The sequence below is a fragment of the Lepus europaeus genome, chromosome 1 (assembly GCF_033115175.1).
Source record: "Lepus europaeus isolate LE1 chromosome 1, mLepTim1.pri, whole genome shotgun sequence".
Taxonomy (NCBI): domain Eukaryota; kingdom Metazoa; phylum Chordata; class Mammalia; order Lagomorpha; family Leporidae; genus Lepus; species Lepus europaeus.
In genome coordinates, this window is record NC_084827.1 from 132,963,618 (window position 1) to 132,982,594 (window position 18,977).

General features: G+C 38.4%; 1 pseudogene; it reads right to left on the reverse strand.

The window, feature by feature from the left end:
- Nucleotides 1-3,491: 3,491 nt before the first annotated feature.
- On the reverse strand, nucleotides 3,492-13,959 carry LOC133763231 (large ribosomal subunit protein uL1-like; annotated as a pseudogene).
- Between the last annotated feature and the right edge of the window lie 5,018 nt (nucleotides 13,960-18,977).

The window sequence follows — 18,977 nt, forward strand, 5'->3', positions numbered from 1 at the left end:
CATAAGACTTTAAGGACCAAGCCTTTAGAACATGGTCCTTTAGGACATCAAAACTGATATCCATATCAAAGCATTTCCCAAATCCACCACCCTGGGCACCAAACTTCTAACACGTGGACACTTGGGGGACACTCAAACCATAGCCTAACTTAGCAAGCATTGATGCTGATTTCAGCAAGGCAGCTAACGCTGGGTTTACCTCAGAATCCGAGCATTCAGAGACGCTATATCTTCTATTGTATGCTCTTTGTGTTGAACCTAAAGCGTAAAGAATATGAGCCTCAAACATAATGTTTTCATCGATTTATTGAATTTTGTAAACATTTCCATACAATTTTTAAAATCAGAACTTCACAGTTTCTAATTCTCCCATCTCACTTTAAAAAAATTAACCAGAGTCAGTACCTTAGAGATAAGAAATATCAACCTAAGAGGTAAACAATACAAATGTAAATCCCTCTAGAGTTGGAACGTAATTTAAATGTGGAAAAACAGTGTTAGTTATGGTGATATCCAGCCTCCAAAATAACCAACAATGATCTTTTCTTCCTGGTATTCACATCACTGCATAATCTCCTCATATTGTGTCAGAGTTAGTCTGTATGACTAATAACAAACAGCAGGTCACTTCTTTTTTCTTTTTTAAAAATTTTATTTATTTTTTGAAAATGAGTTACACAGAGAGAGAAGGAGAGGCGGAGAGAGAGAGAGAGAGAGAGAGAGAGAGAGAGAGAGAATCTTCCATCTGCTGGTTCACTCCCCAGTTGGCTACAATGGCCAGAGCTGCGCCAATCCAAAGCCAGGAGCCAGGAGCTTCTTCCAGGTCTCCCATGCAGGTGCAGTGGCCCATGCACTTGGACCATCTTTTACTGCTTTCCCAGGCCATAGCAGAGAAAGGATTGGAAATGGAGCAGCCGGGACTAGAACCGGCTCCCATACAGGATGCCGGCACTGAAGGTGGCTGCTTTAGCCTCTATGCCACAGCACAGGCCCCAGCAGGTCACTTCTGATATAAAGTTATAAAAGAATTATAAAAGACTAATGCTTCTGTCTTAAGTTCTCTCTCTCTCTCTCTCCCTCTCTCTCTCTCTTCCCTCTCTCTCTCTCTGTTTCTCTCTCTCTCTCTCTCTCTGCTCAGATCACTCATTCTTGGCAAACACAGGTACCATGTTCTGAGCATATCTCTTGAAGGCTCAGCATGGTGTGGAACTGAGTCCTCCAGCTACCACTCACCTGAGGAAGGCACATTAGAAGCAGGTCCTCCAGCTCCAGTCACACTTTGATGTATACAAACTAAGTTGATGATTGAATACAATCTCTTGAGAGACTCTGTGAGAAAATCACCAGGCTCAGCCATCCTGAATTTCTGAGCCCCCAAAAGCTGCATATGATAATAAATGTATGGTTTCTTTTTTAAACATTTATTTATTTGAGAGGCATAGTTACAGACAGAGAAAGGGAGATTCACAGAGAGAAGTCTTCCATCCACTGGTTCACTCCCACAAAGGGCTACAATGGCCAGAGCTGGGCCATGCCAAAGCCAGGGTCCAGGAATTTCTTTCAGGTCTCCCACATGAGTGCAGGGGCCTATGCACTTGGGCCATCTTCTACTGCTTCCCCAGGCCATTAGCAGGGAGCTGGATCAGAAGTGGAGCAGCCAGGCCTCAAACTGGTGCCCAGATGGAATGCTATGCCACAGGCAGAGGTTTAACCATCTAGGCCACAGTGCTGGCCTCTACATGTATGTTTTAAACTGCTAAGTATGGAAGTAACTAACTACACTGAAATAGATGATTAATATGATCAAGATAAGATTAAATCACTAGGCTTCCCTTAGAAATGCTGTTTCAACACTTAGCTTCTTTTGTGACTCAAAGATCAGGAAGCTTCCATTTCACCTCTGCCTCTCAACATTGGTAAAACTGCATCTGAACATTGAGAGACTAATGTAATTGAAAAAACAATTCCTGGTCAATAAGCATGTTGGCAAGCAGCAATAGTTGAAGCAACATGATGATGACCTCTCTCTTGTTTCACATTCCAAATTTACATCTTAAGCAACTGCTTGGCCAAAGCTACTTTATATATAGAATATTCCTGCAAGAAAGTTCAGGATTTACAGTTTTCAGCTTTCCTGTCTGTATACTATAGGGAGGAAAAGTGGAAGGAACTTCAATGGATGCCTAGTACCAGTTCACCACAATAAACTACTGCCAACAAATTTGTAGGGCTAGCATGGGGCACAGCAGGTTAAGCCATCACCTGAGAAGCCAGCATCCCATATTGGGGAGTGAACCAGCAGATGAGAGCTCTCTCACTCTCTCGCTCTCCCTCCCTCCCTCTCTTTCTCTCTCTCCTCCTCCTCCTCCTTCTGTCTCTGTAACCCTGCCTTTCAAGTAAATAAAAAATAAATAAATAAGAAGAAAGCAATCTCAAATAAAAATATTTGGGAAAATTGTCCTACAGAAAGGCCCAAATGTCCTATACTAATTTGTAATGTTACCTTTCTGACCTTTTCCTATGTGTTCAGACAGAACAGTAGTCTACTCCCCATTGCTCCAATTTAGGAGGCCTCAAGCATTTTTCATTTGTCAGTCCCTTCCCTCCTATGCAGCCAATATCTGCCCTAAGGGTGTTGAAGGAGATGCCTGTGATGGACAACCGTACAGGGACAGAAAGAAAAGACTTGTGTGGGCTGGGCGTTGTAATGATGGATAATCAGTTGGCAAGTCCATGGTGCAGGCAGAGGAATTTTCCTCCAGTGTACAGATCAAGTGATCAATAGGCACACCCTTGGTACAAACCATGTGAAATTCTCTTTCATGGGAAGTGTGAGCATTTGCCTGGTGGGAATACTCTCAGATCCAATGTGGCTCTGGGTGCATCACAGTGGTCCTTCCTTAGATCCACTGGACTTACCCTTTTTTGGACTTACCCTTTTTTGGAGAGAAGTCTCTCCTGGACCACTTTTCCTATTTGAAGGCTTGTGGCATTCAGACTCTGCATATTTTGCCTTCCTTACCACCTCCTAGCTTTCTTTTTCTATATTCCTTTGCCCAAAACATTCCCATTTCTCTTGTGATAACCTTAATGTTCATTAGAAAGATAGCATCTCATTAAAAACTATATTCAAATATTTGTTTATTTGTTTATTTGAAAGGAAGAGTGACATGAGGGAGAGATAGAGATAGTAGATAGATAGATAGATAGATAATGAAAATCTTGCACCTATTGGTTCACTCCCTAAATATATGTAATAGCCAAGGCTGAGCAAGGCTGAAGTTGGAGGCAGAAACTCCATCTTGGTCTTTTACATAAGTTGCAAGGGCCCAAGTATTTGGGCTATCAGAGCAGTGAACAGCAAACTGGATTGGAAATAGACTAGCAAAGATTCAATCTGATATTCCAATATCGGATGCAGGTACCCATCAAAAGGCAGCTTAATTCATTGCACCATAATGTCCGCCACTATTACCTGCATTAAGGCTCATTCACTGGGGCTTGCCCATTGTGCTCTTGATGCATAAAGGCTGAGTATTCTGCCAGTTCTTCTTGAGCAATGACACCAGCAAGTTGACAGCCAGGTGGATGTAGTATGCAAGCTCATCATCTGTCATCTTCAGTCACAGCCAGACATGATGCCTTCTTCATCAGGAATTTGATTGTAGACTTCAACTTTGACCACCATATTTTTATTGTATTTTATTAGGGAAGGAAACTGCTAGCCTTATTTGGCCCTGGGCCCAGGATTTCTGTAATCTGCTTGAACAGAGACTCTGAACCTAAAAAGCCATCATACTTCTTGGCTGGCTACTTGCTCCTGTTGGATTTCTTCAGCACCATGTGAGGGATATCTGCAGATGTGGACTCATTACAACACTGCTGGTTCCCCAGGACATACATAAGGATCTTGAGGTGGAAAATGGACTTTAGAAGCCTGTCAGTGCCCAATAAGTGATTGTCCTTCTGCAGACCATGGTTCTTCAAACTCATGTGCAGCTCTACTGTTTCCAAATATTAATGGATCCAAAGAGAGATCTAGACTCAACAATACAATAATAATGGGGGACTTCAACACCCCACTTTCATCAGTGGACAAATCATCTATACAGAAAATGAACAAAGAAACAACAGAGCTAATCTACACTATGGACCAAATGGACCTAATTGATATGTACAGAACAATTGCAGAATACACGTTCTTTTCATCACTGTACAGACCTTTATCTATTATACACCATATATTAGGCCATAAAGCAAGTCTCAGCAAATTCAAAAAAACTGAAGTCATACCATGTATCTTTTCTGACCACAATGGAATGAAGCTGGAAATTAACAACTTAAGAAACTCTAGAAAATATGAAAACACATGGAGTCTGAATACCACACTCCTGAATGAGCAGTGTGTCATAGAAAAATCAAAAGGAAAACAAAAAAATTAATGGAAATGAATGAAGATGACAATACAACATATCAAAATGTGACACAGCAAAAGCAGTGTTGAAAGGGAAGTTTATAGCAATTAGTGCCTACTTTGAGAAATTGGAAATGCATCCAATAAATTATCTATCAATGCATGTCAAGGATCTAGAAAAATGAAAACAAAACAAACCCAAATTTAGTAGGAGGATATAAATAATTAAAATTAGAGGGGCTGGCGCTGTGGTCTGGTGGGTAGGACTGCCACCTGCAATGTTGGCATCCCATATGGGTGCTGGTTCATGTCCCAGATACTTCACTTCTGACCTAGCTCTCTGCTATACCTTGGGAAAGCAGTAAAGTATGGCCTAAATCCTTGGGCCCCTGCACCTGTGTGGGTGAGCGGAGGAGGCTCCTGGCTCCTGGCTTTGGATCTCCTCAGTTCCGGCCATTGTTGCCATTTGGGGAATGAACCAGCAAATGGAAGACCTCTCTTTCTGTGCCTCTGCCTCTCTGTAACTCTGCCTTTCAAATAAATAAATACATATTTATTTAAAAATTATAGAAAAATAAACAAAACAAAGATACAAAAGATCAGTGAAGAGCTGGGTTTTTGAAAAAATAAACAAAATTGATACACCATTAGCCCAAATAAACAAAAAAGAGAGAGAAGATCCAAATCAATACAATAAGAAATGGAAAAGGAGATATAACAACAGATACCACAGAAATAAAAAGAATCATCAGGAATTACTACAGATTCATGCCAACAAATTGGAAAATCTAGAAGTAATGCATAGATTTCTGGACACTTACAATCTACCTAAATTGAGTCACAAAGTGATAGAAAACATAAATAGATCAATAACCAAGACAGAGATTTAATCACTAATAAAGACCCTCCCAACAAAGAACAGCCCAGGGCTGGATGGCTTCACTGCTGAATTCTACAAAACTTTTGACGAACAACTAACTCCAATTCTTCTCAAACTATTCAAAACAATTGAAATGGAGGGAATCCTCCCAAACTCCTTCTATGAGGCTAGCATCACCTTAATTTCCAAAACAGAAAAAGATACAACAAAGGAAGAAAACCATAAACCAATATCCCTGGTGAACATAGAAGCAAAAATCTTTAACAAAATACTAGCTAATGGAATCTAACACCTCATTAGAAAGATCATTCACCCAAACCAAGTGGAATTTATTCCTGATATGCAAGGATGGTTCAACATGCACAAATCAATAAATGCGATACATCACATAAACAGATTGAAGAATAAAAACCATGTGATTATCTCAATAGATGCAGAGAAAGCATTTTAGAATATACAACTTTCTTTCAGGATAAAAACCTTAAGCAAATTAAGTATTGAAGGAACATTCTTCAACACAATCAAGGAAATACATAACAAACCCACAGTATCATATTGAGTAATGAAAAGTTGGAAATATTTGCAGTAAGATCCTAAACCAGATAAGGATGCCCACTTTCACCATGGCTGTTCAATATAGACCTGGAAGTTTTAGCCAGAGCCATTAGACAAGAAAAATAAATCAAAGGGATACAAATGTGAAAGGATAAAATCTAATTATCCCTGTTTGTAGATTAAATGATCCTATATATAGGGAAACCAAAAGGTTCCTCTAGGAGACTATTGGAACTCCTAAAAGAGTTTAGTAAAGTTGCAGGTTATAAAATCAACACAGAAATATCAATAGCCTTTGTATATACAGTCAATGCCATGGCTAAGAAAGAACTTAGAAGATCAAATTCACAATAACTACAAAAAAGATAAATACATTGGAATAAATGTAACCAATGATATGAAAGATCTCTACAATGATAATTACAAAACATTAAGGAAAGAAAAAAAAGACACACAAAAATGTAAAAAATCTTCCATGTTTGAAGATTGGAATAATATAAAAATGTCTATGCTACCCAAGGCAATTTATAGATTCAATACAATCCCAATCAAAATACCAATGACATTCTTCTCACATCAAGAAAAAACAATGCTAAAATTCATATGGAAATACAAAAGACCCCAAATAGCAAAACAATATTAAACAACAAAAATAAAGCTGGAGGCATCACAATACTAGATTTTAAGACATACTACAGGGAAGTTATAATCAAAACAACCTGGTATTGGCACAAAAAATAGACATGTGAATCAATGGAACACAATAGAAACACCAGAAATTAATCTGTGTATCTACATCCAACTAATCTTTGACAAATGAGCTAACTTCAATCACTGGAGGTAAGAAAGTCTTGTCATCAAATGGTGCTGGGAAAATTGGATCTATACATTCAGAAATATGAAACACAACCTCTACCTTACACCTTACACAAAAATCATCTCAAATGGGATCAAGGATCTAAATCTACCACCTGGTATCATCAAATTACTAGAGGAGAACTTCAGGGAAGCTCTGCAAGACTTAATATTGGCAAAGACTTTTTGGAAAAGATCCAGAAGCACAGGCAGTAAAGGCAAAAATAAACAAATGGGATTACATCAAGCTAAAAAAACTTCTGCACAGGAAGGGGAACACTCAATAGAGTGAAGAGGCAACCAAAGAAAGGGAGAAAATATTTGCCTACTACACAATTGATAAAGGATTAATATCCAGGATCTATAAAGAGCTCAAGAAACTCAACAACAACAAAACAAACAATCCAGTTAAGAAATGGGCAAAGGATATGAACAGGTATTTTTCAAAGGATACAACAGACACATGGAAAAATACTCAGGATCACTAGACATCATGGAAATGCAAATTAAAAACCAAAATGAGGTTTTTCTCCAGCCCAATTAGAATGGGTATCATCCAAAAATAAAAAAAAAATAATAAATGCTGGCAGAGATCTGGGGGAAAAGCTATCCTAATCTGCTGTTGGTGGGAATGTAAACTTATATAACCACTATGGAAGACAGTATGGAGATTTCTCAGAAATCTGAAAATAGAGCTGCCATATGACCCAACCATCCCACTTCTGGGAATTTACCCAAAGATAATGAAATCAGTATATGAAAGAGTTATCTGTACCACCATGCCCATCTTTACAGCAGCTCAGTTCACAATAAGTAAGATATGGATTCAACAAAGATATCCATCAATTGATGACTGGATAAACAACATGTGGTGTGCGTTTATACACACACACACACACACACACACTGTGGAATACTACTCAGCCATAAAAAAGAATGGAATATTGTCTTTTGAAAGAAAATGAGTGCAACTGCAAACAATTATGCTTGGTGAAATAAGCCAAAAGACAAATATATATTTTCCTAATTTGTGGTAATTAATATAGAAACCACAAAAATGTGTAACATAAATGAGTGAAATTAACATTATGAGATTTGATTATCACTTACAGGGTGGTTTTTGCTACTTACTACTTGTTGAATACCTTATTTGGTGGAGGGTTAACCTTGTGATTATAAAACAAACTGAAAGTATATCATTGTAAAAAATGAAAGAATAAATATAGCAAGGAGGAGGTAGGGTGGGAGCATGGGCTGGAGGGAGGATAGTGTGGGAATGTCATAATGCTGTTCTGTCTGTCTATATGAAATACATGAAATTTGTTCACCTTATATAAATAAAAAATTTTAAATTAAAAGAAAAAACTAACAAAGAATGTTAAATTAGTGGAATAGAGGAGTTCTTGAGTGTGCTGTTATGCTTCCCTAAAAATGAATAATGGTTTCCTTTAACTTGAAGAAGAAGTGACACTTCTGAAGTCTATAAATTACATAAACAAATGATTTTTAAAATGTTATATGAAGAAAATCTTCACCTTATGAGGTCTGATGCAACAGAATCCTAGAGTCCAGCCTCTGGCTATGCAGGCACACAGGCTAGAGGGCACTGTAATTCAATCCTAAACTGTTGGCCCTGTGGCTGGAATTTGTGACTACAAGTAACTAGAAGAGTTTTTGCACCAATATAAAGCTGTGCATGAAGAGTTCATTTACGGAAAATTCACATGCTAAAGCAGCTTTTCTGTTAGGAAAGCAAGAAGAAATTACTAAATTTTCATAGGCAGGTAAAGAGAACAATGTCTTTTGAAAGAAAATTCAGACCATGCAATTAGATATCATCCAGGCCCAAGGTTGTCAGCAGGGAACCATAGAAGTGTTGCCTGTGGCATTTTGGCAAATTGACTGAATTACTAACAATGGACTCCAATCAATTAACAGATAAGAAAATGAATCTAAGGGCAGGAAAAATTTTTTCAAGTTTGAACCCAGGTCTCAGAAACTGAAGCATTGGGAAATGATGCTTTCTGTGTTAGTCTTATAGCTTTTCTAAGTCACTGCTCAGTCAAGTTCTCCCCTCAAAGCGTATCCAGAATTATCTTATCATGCTTAACCCAGCAAACCCATAAACACATTTCCTTACCCCATCCCTCGAAGTCATTTTTACATGCAGTATAAATTCTGTTTATTCATATATTGGGCTCATTTTTATTGTTCCTTGCCTCTCTGCTGTATATGTATATATATGAATATATGTTGCTTTTAGTTTCTGACTGAAAAGCATTAGATTGGGTGTTAACTGTTTCAAAGGGAAAACTCAGATGAAAGAATGGTAATTGGGCTTCCAATCCAGGCCACCAAAATTAATCTACTGTTAACCTGAATCATGATGACCTTTTCCAACAATATGTGTACTTCATTGACTAAGCATTCAGTAGACAAGCTTTGACTGGTTCTGATACGGGGTACTAGCAGCAAACATTTATTTTAACTTCAGTAGGAAACACATCCACTGACTGTAGAATCAAAAAGGATTGTTGGTCCTCTGTCTCAACATTCACTCTCTGTATCTGAAGTAGGCCTCACCTTCAAGTATACTCTTCTACACAAAACAAAGTAAAGCTCTTGCCACAGTATTCTCCTGGTAGAAATAAAACAAGAACAGAATCATAAGATGCAGAAAGTAATAAAATTTTGCCCATGATGAGGAGTGTGGTCAGTTCCTGCATCCCTGTGATACAGGTGTGATTGGTTCTGAATCATCCGTAAATGATTCTATGAAGATTTCCTAAAAGCAACAATTAAGAATCTGCTGTTTTACTTCATAGACAAGAGCAGACCTGAACAACATGAAAGACCCCAGAAGCAACTGACATTCCTAACCCCCTACCATTGTCTCTCAACTTGATTGAAAGGTCACCAGCAATGAAGCAAACAAGTGTGGGTAGATCTGTTCAAATCCACCATCCTTAATGGGAAAGCAAATCTCAGTGTCTGGTCCACTGTCAAGAAGTCAGCAACATCCTATTTGTAAGGAAAGGCAAAATAAGAGAACTTCAAGAAGTCTATGCTAAAAACCAATTAAAATCTCTCTCTCTCACTGTCTCTTTCTGCCTGTCCAAAAAAAAAGCAATTACAAGCTTATTTTAATGCACAAAAATTGAAAAATGTGATTTTTTTCATAATACTCATGTTTCATGGACTTTTTGAAGACCACTCATATGCATGGATTTCAATTTTTTGAATCAAAACAAACTTATCAGGGTGAGCATTGTGGTGCAACAGGGTAAGCTACAATTTGGAATGCCTGCATCCCATAGAAGAGTGCTGGTTTGGGTCCAGGTTACTCTGCTTCCAATCCATCTTCTTGCTAATGTACATAGGAGGCAGCTGATGATGGCTCAAGTGCTTGGGCTCCAGCCCACCCCACTTTGAATACCTAAATTGAGTTCTGGGCTCCTGGCTTCAGCCTACTCCTGTCCTGGCTGTTGTGGGCATTTGGGGAGTGATCCAAAAAGTGAAAGACCTCTCTCTCTCTCTCTTCCTCCCCACCCTCTCTCTTTGTTGTTCTGCCTTTCAAGTAGATACAAATAAATAAGCATTTTGAGAAAACAATTTACCTTTTAATTCCATTGTCCATAAATTTTTGAACTCTTCCCCATAGTATTTTATTGTGTGGACAAATGCTCATTAACACAATTGTTTTTTTCTGAAATGTTGCTGTCTCTATGAAGGAGTCAATATAATGATGCAGAAAGACCAATATTTTCATATGGAGGCAAAGTTATATGTGCTGATAGTGTTTTCACTTGTAGGTAAGTTTTGCCAAACCATATGGTACAAGATGGAGATAGGGAAATAAGGATAATGGATTATGAAATAAATAGCAAGTGCTTCCTGGTGGCTCATTTAAATAAGGTTAAATGCAAGTACTTGTTCCTCTAACTAACAAGTTTCTCAGTCCAAGAGACAAAGTCTGCACCTGGTATGTAAGGGAAGCCACAAGGTCTTTCTTGTTGCTTGCCTGCCAGAATAGCCACAATTCCCAAGGAACATCAGCAAGATTATGTGAGTGGATTAATTCATCATTTAGTAATGTCATCAATGAGAGGAAATGTCCCTAGAAAATGATTAGCCCTGTTGAGATTAATGTGTGGTGATGGAAGGAGAGTGCTATAGAAAGGGGAAGAGTATGCAGACATACTTAAAGGAAATTTTCTTAGCTGAATTCAGGACACATTGTGTCATCAGATGAAGTTAACAAATACACATTTGTAAAAGTACCAAGCTTGAGATCTTTGCTAGAAAACTCAGAAGATGAAAAAGAGGCGAAGATCTTTGAAGGTAGTTTTTTCATCATAGAAGCATTTAAGAATGCCTGCACAAAAGAATTATCCAGGGGCTGGCACTGTGACGTAATTTCCAGGCTTACGTAAAACAAAAGGTTTTATAATTTCTTAAACTTTTCTGTACTATTCTGTGTCTCTTTCTGCCAAAAAGACCTTAAATTACCATTTAATAGAATCATTTCTATTCTTACTATCCATTATCTCATGTTAAGACACACATTATTCCCATCTCTCTCAGGAATGCAACAGGAAGCTTCCAAACCAACTCTGTGATTTCACTCATGGCAAGAATTCATTTCTGAATATCTAAAAATGGATCCAAAGATATCTGTATCAATTGTAGAGTTCTTTTTGAAAAATAGTTCAACTATGTCTAACCCAGACATAGATTAGATTCTAGATATGGTTCTAGTATTTGACCATTTTCCAATTAAGGGTAAATTATAAAAGCAATAAAACAATTGTTTGACTTTTTAGTAATTTAACAGTAATCAAAAGACTTCTATCTTGATATTTTCACCATTTGATGCACACATACCACAGATTGTACATGGTGGCTTCTCTCTCTCTCTCTCTCTCTCTCTCTCTCTCTCTTTTTTTTTTTTTTTGAAAGGCATAATTACAGAAAGAGAGAGAGAGAGAAACCTTCCATCTGCTGGTTTACTCCCCAAATGGTTGCAATGGCTGGGGTTGTGCCAGTCCTAAGCCAGGAGCCAGGAGCTTCTTCTGGGTCTGCCACAAGGGTGCAGGGGCCCAAGAACTTGGGTCACCTTCCACTGCTTTGTTAGGTACCTTAGCTGGATGGGAAGTGGAGCAGCTGGAACTCAAACTGGCATCCATATAGGATGCTGGTGTCACAGGTTGCTGCTTAACCCATCATGCCCCAATTGGCCCCAATTGTGGCTTTTTAAAATAAAAATTCATCAGTGTAAATTCTCTTTACAATTGTCTGCCACTCAAATAATGAAATCTATATTCAGAAGTACTATTAAAGGGCATGATTTCTCTAAACCACTTTCAAGAAAGATTTTTATGCAAGAGTTAATTAAAAAGGAATTTATAGAAAGTAGAAACTAACGATCTTTCTAGGATGATTCTGAACTAAAACTATCACATTTGCTTTCTTATAATTTTCGTAGCCATAGCTATTTATAAAAACCCTCTACATTTTATACTTCTGACCTTTTTAGTAATACAAACATCTCATCCCACATTGAGAATAGAAGAGCAGTTTCAAAGCATTTAAACTTGTACATGAGACAATGCCATTTGTACAATCTACACTAGATTCTCCACCAACTCTGAAAGAGTCTGTCTCCACAACGAGTTTTAGCAGGTTATCTCTTTAAAAACACACTCCACTCTAACCAGTTTATAAAATGGAAGGTGATTATTTTTCAACCTACAAAATCAAATACATGTAAGTTCTTATAGTAATCTTTCTTCTGATTATAAATGTTACAGATTTTATAAATGCCATTTCAGTACAAATTAACTAATACATAGTTTACATTTATGTAGATCTAAATGTAGATCCTACAATTACAAGTGGTATCAATTATGAAGTTCTTTTAAATAGCTGAACTAGGCTTGACCCAGTTCAAGATATTTGTGGCAGTTTTAACTCAGAATTATCCTAGAAAAAGCATTTGTCTCTGCTTTTTATGAGTTTATGTTCATGCCATCTGTCTGAATTACATTAGCTCATGTGGATGTTTAAGAAGTGCATTATTGTTTTAAAAAATCAAACTAAATACAAAGGTTGTTGCTTGATTATTCCTGCATTCATATTTAAGGGAGAAATTAAAATGTATGAGGATGTCTTATTAAAGAATTATCCAGGGGCTGGCACTGTGAAGTAGTAGGTAAAACTGGCATCCTGTATGGGCACTGGTTCAAGTTCCAGCTACTCCACTTTCAATCTAGCTCCTTGCTAATGGCCTGAGAAAGTAATGGAGAATGGTCCAAGACCTTGGACCCCCCCCCCCCATCCCCATGAGAGACCCAGGAGAAGCTCCTGGCTCCTGACATTGGATCGACCTTGCTCCAGCTTTGTGACCATTTGGGGAGCAAACTAGCAGATGGAAGATTCTCTCTCTCTCTCTCTCTCTCTTTCTCTCTCTCTCTCTGTAACTCTGCCTTTCAAATAAATAAACAAATCTTTAAAAAAAGAATTATCTAGTTACCAGCAATTATGCATGATATAAAGCTTTATCTTTCAAAAAATCTCTTTAGCTGAGCATTCTCATGAGATGTTGGCAAGCTGTTTTGAAATTCACAGGCCTGAAGCTCCCTGAACTGAGATATTTAGTAAACACAATTTCTTTGATGTGCCTTCCTCCAATGATTCAGTCTGACTATGGTAAACCAGAAAACTAATCTGCCACAGAGAATGAGCTACCAGACTTCCTCTATTCTATAAATGAGATTTTCCCAGTCTAACTTCTCTGAAACCAGAATGCCTTTATATTAATGTGGCCACCAGTTTGGGGTGGGAGTCGGGAGATCCTGCAGCCATGTTGGATGTTTCTAGCTTAGCTAACTCTAGATCCAAGTTTGCCATGTCGTGGAATTTGTGGTTTCTGTTATTCCAAAAGGGGAAGAGGCTGACTGGTGCATGGGAGGTGGGCCCTCACAGTGCAAGGAAAGGGAGGAGTGGATTGTGCATAGAAGGGGGCTTGTCATGCGAACCAGACCAGGCTGTCCTATGGGCCAATTGCAGCTGAATTGCCTGACCTGCATGGGTCAGCAAGGAGCTGTCAACAGGAGTGTGGCTGGAGCTGTCAATCTCTAGCACTGTTGCACCAGTTGGCGATGAGCTGTCCAGGTCCAGTTAACACGGAGTTGTCAGCCCTCAGCTCCTCTTCCCCAGCCACCTACCTTCCCACAACAAGACCATCACAATCCATGTCCACTTTCGAGGCATTGTCCCTACTTCAAGATCCCTGTGCCCTCTAACTGTGGGAAACTTATTCTATGGGGATCTGAGAGCATGAGGAGAAAATGTTCAGGCTCTTGAACACTGTGTCTAGTTGGTTCCTTCGCTCATTCTCTGTTTTAGATTCTGGAGATGCAGAGAGGACAACATGCAGGAACCTTGTCTTGCGGAGCTTGTTAGTACAAGAAACACATTAATCAAATAATCACCCAGATACATAAAAACAGTGACGAGTTCAGGAGGCCCTGAGGCTTGTGAGAGGAAGATTTCATCTACTTGCGGTGTTGTCAGGAAGCAGTCCCCAGAAAGTAACATTAAGACCCTAACATGAAGGATAGGTAGACGATAACTAATGGAGTGTGATTGACAGGGAGAGAGAACTGCCTTAGCAAAGGCCCTGAGACAAAAGGTCCTGGGAGATGGGTGTGCCAACAAAGCCCAAGCCTGGCAGTGGTAGGAGAGGCAGGGAGGAGTCAGTCTATCTAAAAGAATTGGGTCTTTCCTGAGGATCAGAAACAGGGGAGCAAAACGGAACAGTAAGTTTGATTAGTATGGTAAGTTTGATTCCATGGAGAATGCGATAGCTTCACAAGAGGCATGGGTGACCTCCTATAGATGGATGTAGATAGCGAGAAAAGCTTTAGGAACAAGTCTTGAGAGGCTCAACCCTAGGTTTCAGTGGAGGAAGACAAGTCTAAAACTATGATGTAGGAAAGTTACAGGAGCATTGGGAGGGTATGGAGTCACAGAACAAAATGCTCCTGAGCAAGCAAAAAGAAAGACTGGAAAAGGGGCTCACTGTGTTGACTGACATGGAAGTCGTTAGCAAGAATAGGTAGACGGGGACAAGAGCTGGGTCAAAGACTGCAAAGGAATAAAAAATAGGATCAGCTCGTTTAAGATGTTTGGTTGTAGGCCGGCGCCGCAGCTCACTTGGCTGATCTTCCACCTGAGGTGCCGGCACCCCAGGTTCTAGTCCCAATTGGGGTGCCGAATTCTGTCCCAGTTGCTCCTCTTCCACTCCAGCTCTCTGCTGTGGCCCGGGAAGGCAGTGGAGGATGGCTCAAGTGCTTGGGCCCTGCACCTGCATGGGAGACCAGGAGGAAGCACCTGGCTCCTGGTTTCGGATTGGCGCAGCACACTGACCATAGCGGCCATTTGGGGGGTGAACCAATGGAAGGAAGACCTTTCTCTCTCTCTCACTGTCTAACGCTACCTGTCAAAAAAAAAAAAAAAAAAAAAAAAAAGATGTTCGGTTGTGAAAATTAGAAGTTGATGAGGAAAATTGGTAGAACATTTTATTCAGCCTGCAAGCCATAAAAGTTAGTTCCTTTGTCTATTTGTCTAAAATTTCTTTCTCTCTTTAGTCTGGAGGAATGTTGCTCCTATTCATATTGTATCCTTAATGAGCATTTGAGGATAAGAGTGGAGCTTGAATGAAGATATGTAGCCTACAGTACCACAAAACAGTGGGCTATTTTCTCATTCATTACCCACAAACAAGATCCACACCAGGATTTATGGTTGCTACAAGTCATTTTCAATAGTTTAGTTCTAGAAGGGAGAAGAAAACTCAATTTAAAAACAAAAGAGATTTATTGATTGATTGATTTGAAAGGCAGAGTTACACACACACACACAGATTAAGTACTAATAAAACTGGGAAAATCTGGATAAGATCAGAGGTTGTATACTAAAGTTGATATCCTGGCTCAAAATGCGATCATTAAGGGAGACCTTGAAAGTATAAGCAGAATCTGTCTGTATTGTTTTTTAAAACTGCATATGGATCTGTAACTATATCAATAAGAAATTTCTAGGAGAAAAGAGCACAAAGCAGATTTCCTTGCCATAGGACCCTCTTACCTTAGGTGATCCTTTAAGCAAAATGCTGATGATCAAGTGTTCGTTAATAAGCAATTACTCTGCCACATGTATGGTAAGACAGCTGTGTCAACAGGCAATCCCACCACATGAGTTAGAAAATGATAGTTTAAGCAGTTTTTTTTTTTTCAGAGTCGAAGATACTTCATTTTCTTTTTAATAATGTGCCAGCACCCAATTTACCATATGAAAACCACAATCATGAATTTTCCCCAAACCTGGCTTTTTTTTTTTTTTTTTGGCAAGCCACTCTATAAAAATTAAGTTTAGGAACGTCCATCTGGGCAGGAGTTTGAAAAAAGCCTCATTAGCTTACTTCATAGAACTTTGACTTTACTTCATACAAACCGAGAGCAGTGAGAAACTCCTATCAACCTACAGTCCAGGATCTTCCAATTTCAGGGGACAGCTTTGGTTATGAATTCTCTTCTCGCAGCTCAACTGAGACATCTGAATCGTAAGAGGAGAGTACATACCCCCATCTTTTCAACAAGTTGCCGTTGTAACTATCAGATCGCATGAAAAACAAGCCCTCGTTAATTTACTGTGACACAGACACACTCTCACCAATTTGACTTAATGTTGTACTTCCTGTTTTAGGGAGATGCATGAAGTGCTTTATTTGCAGGAAGACTGTTTCTGCTCTTTCTTAAACAATGAACATCATGAGTTGTCTATATTCTGTTAAATGCCTTATACATAATTATTTTTGGAATGAGTTTTTATTTTCCTCTAGAGAATAGGAGAAAATAAATCACCCCTTTGAATACAAAAAGTATAATTACCTAGACTGAAAAGAAATCGCTAATCTAATGTGATTTATTTTTGTTCTACCAAGAAACTCAGATCTACATTTTCTTCTCCTTTACCACTTTCAGCCTAAATACAACTTCCTTCTACCCTATTTGCATCATTATATGTATAATCTATGTTAATGTTCAGATTTTAATTTATCTAAGATTTTAGCTTAATTTCATTATAATTCTAACAACTAGATAATGAAATAATTTCCTAACAATTTAAGCAATTTTTTTACAAACAGATAAATAACAGGCTTGAAGGAAATAGATCTCACAAAGAGCACATGCAGGATTACATCATTGGCTTGGTTTTTTATTCATTTCAAAAGTTAAGACTCAGGGATATTTAGTTCCATTTTAGCAATTTGGGTCTCACAAAGAAGACCTAAAACAATAAGGAAAAATAAAGCACACTGTCAAAGATTTCTAAATAATTTCTGGCCCTAGATAAATGACTCCATGTATTTTCTGCATAAATGTAAGCAAAACTATGAAGAAGCAAAATCTATGATCATTAAAAAGAAAATAATAATTTAAAATGACAGAGATATAAAACTCTATCAGGTCAACACTGAAGGATTCTCAGTAGTGATCTGCCAGTTTGCAAATCAAAAAGCATTGATAAAGGACATCACACATTTCTTGGCTTTATGTGGTCATTTTTTTCTCTGACCCTCTACCAGGGATTCAAGGACCAATCACAATTCTGTACTAGCTGGTCTTAGCTCCTCCAAAAAGTTCTGTTTCCCAGTTCCTCTCCATCTCTCTTCCCTTGTTCCACGTTGAAAGTGACTTGGAATTTCAGAGAAACCTGGATAAACACCACTGAGCCATGTGGTCTCCAGCCTAATGCCCTCTACACCATTCTAGCAGCCATTTTTATTTTGTGTCTCTAAGACGGTGGTGCATCTTTGTAATGTCTCTGGTTTACCATAGCTTTCTTTTTTTTTAATTAAACTTTTATTTAATGAATATAAATTTCCAAAGTACAGCTTATGGGTTACAATGGCTTCCCCCCTCCCATAACTTCCCTCCCACCCACAGCCCTCCCCTTTCCCGCTCCCTCTCCCCTTCCATTCACATCAAGATTCATTTTCAATTCTCTTTATATACAGAAGATCAGTTTAGTATATATTAGGTAAAGATTTCAACAGTTTGCCCCCATATAGCAACACAAAGTGAAAAAAATACTGTTGGAGTACTAGTTATAGCATTAAATAACAGTGTACAGCACATTAAAGACAGAGATCCTACATAATATATTTTTTAAAAAATTAATTAATTTTCTATGCCATTTCCAATTTAACACCAGGTTGTTTTTTTCATTTCCAATTATCTTTATATACAGAAGATCGATTCAGTATATAATTAGTAAAGATCTCATCAGTTTGTACCCACACAGAAACACAAAGTGTAAAAATACTGTTTCAGTACTAGTTACAGCATCGCTGCACATTGGACAACACATTAAGGACAGATCCCACATGGGATGTAAGTACACAGTGACTCCTGTTGCTGACTTTCTTGATAGTTCTAATCAATAGTGACCATCCCATCAACAATATCCATAATTTTTGGATATGTCTATCATGACACTTTGTCTTACTTGAGGCTAACCTGTTCCTGCAAGTACAGCACAATCCATGAGAACTCAAGTATCACTATGCTGCTCTTTGCAAAATGGTCACATCTAGTCCCTTTCACTCATGAGTTTTCGTTCCTTTTTGTCATGTTCCTGGATTCATGCTTGACTTTCGGAACCACAGTTCATTTGGGCTTTCTGATTGTAAACTCCAGCACTCTTTCTGAAGTGTATACTAGAGACTAAGCTCTCTGAGCACTTTTTATTTCCTGCTTTAAATAATAACTCCTATAGGCTGTCCCACTATCCTTTAAACCCCATCATGGGTCTCTAAAGTTCTTTCAAGAAACATATTCAAAGCCTCTTGTGCGTGCTAATTCTCACACCTTTATGGATCACAGAATGGTGTGTGGAGTCCATCATTTTCTGTATACAATTCAGTCATGAAGGCACCTTGACCATGCACTCAAATTCTTTTTCATTTTTTTGTTGCTCACACAAGACACACATCATAGAACATTAAAATTAACTGAACTCTGATGTTTCAAGGGTGCCATTTATACTGATGATTTCAAATATTTTGCCTCAATAATTCCTGCCACAAAGACCTCCTTCCTATTTCTCAAATATACCACATCCTTGGTAATAAGACTTATGAGGCTTTACACAACCTGGATTCTGCTCACTTCTCCATCCTCATCTTTTGCAATTTTATTTCTCACT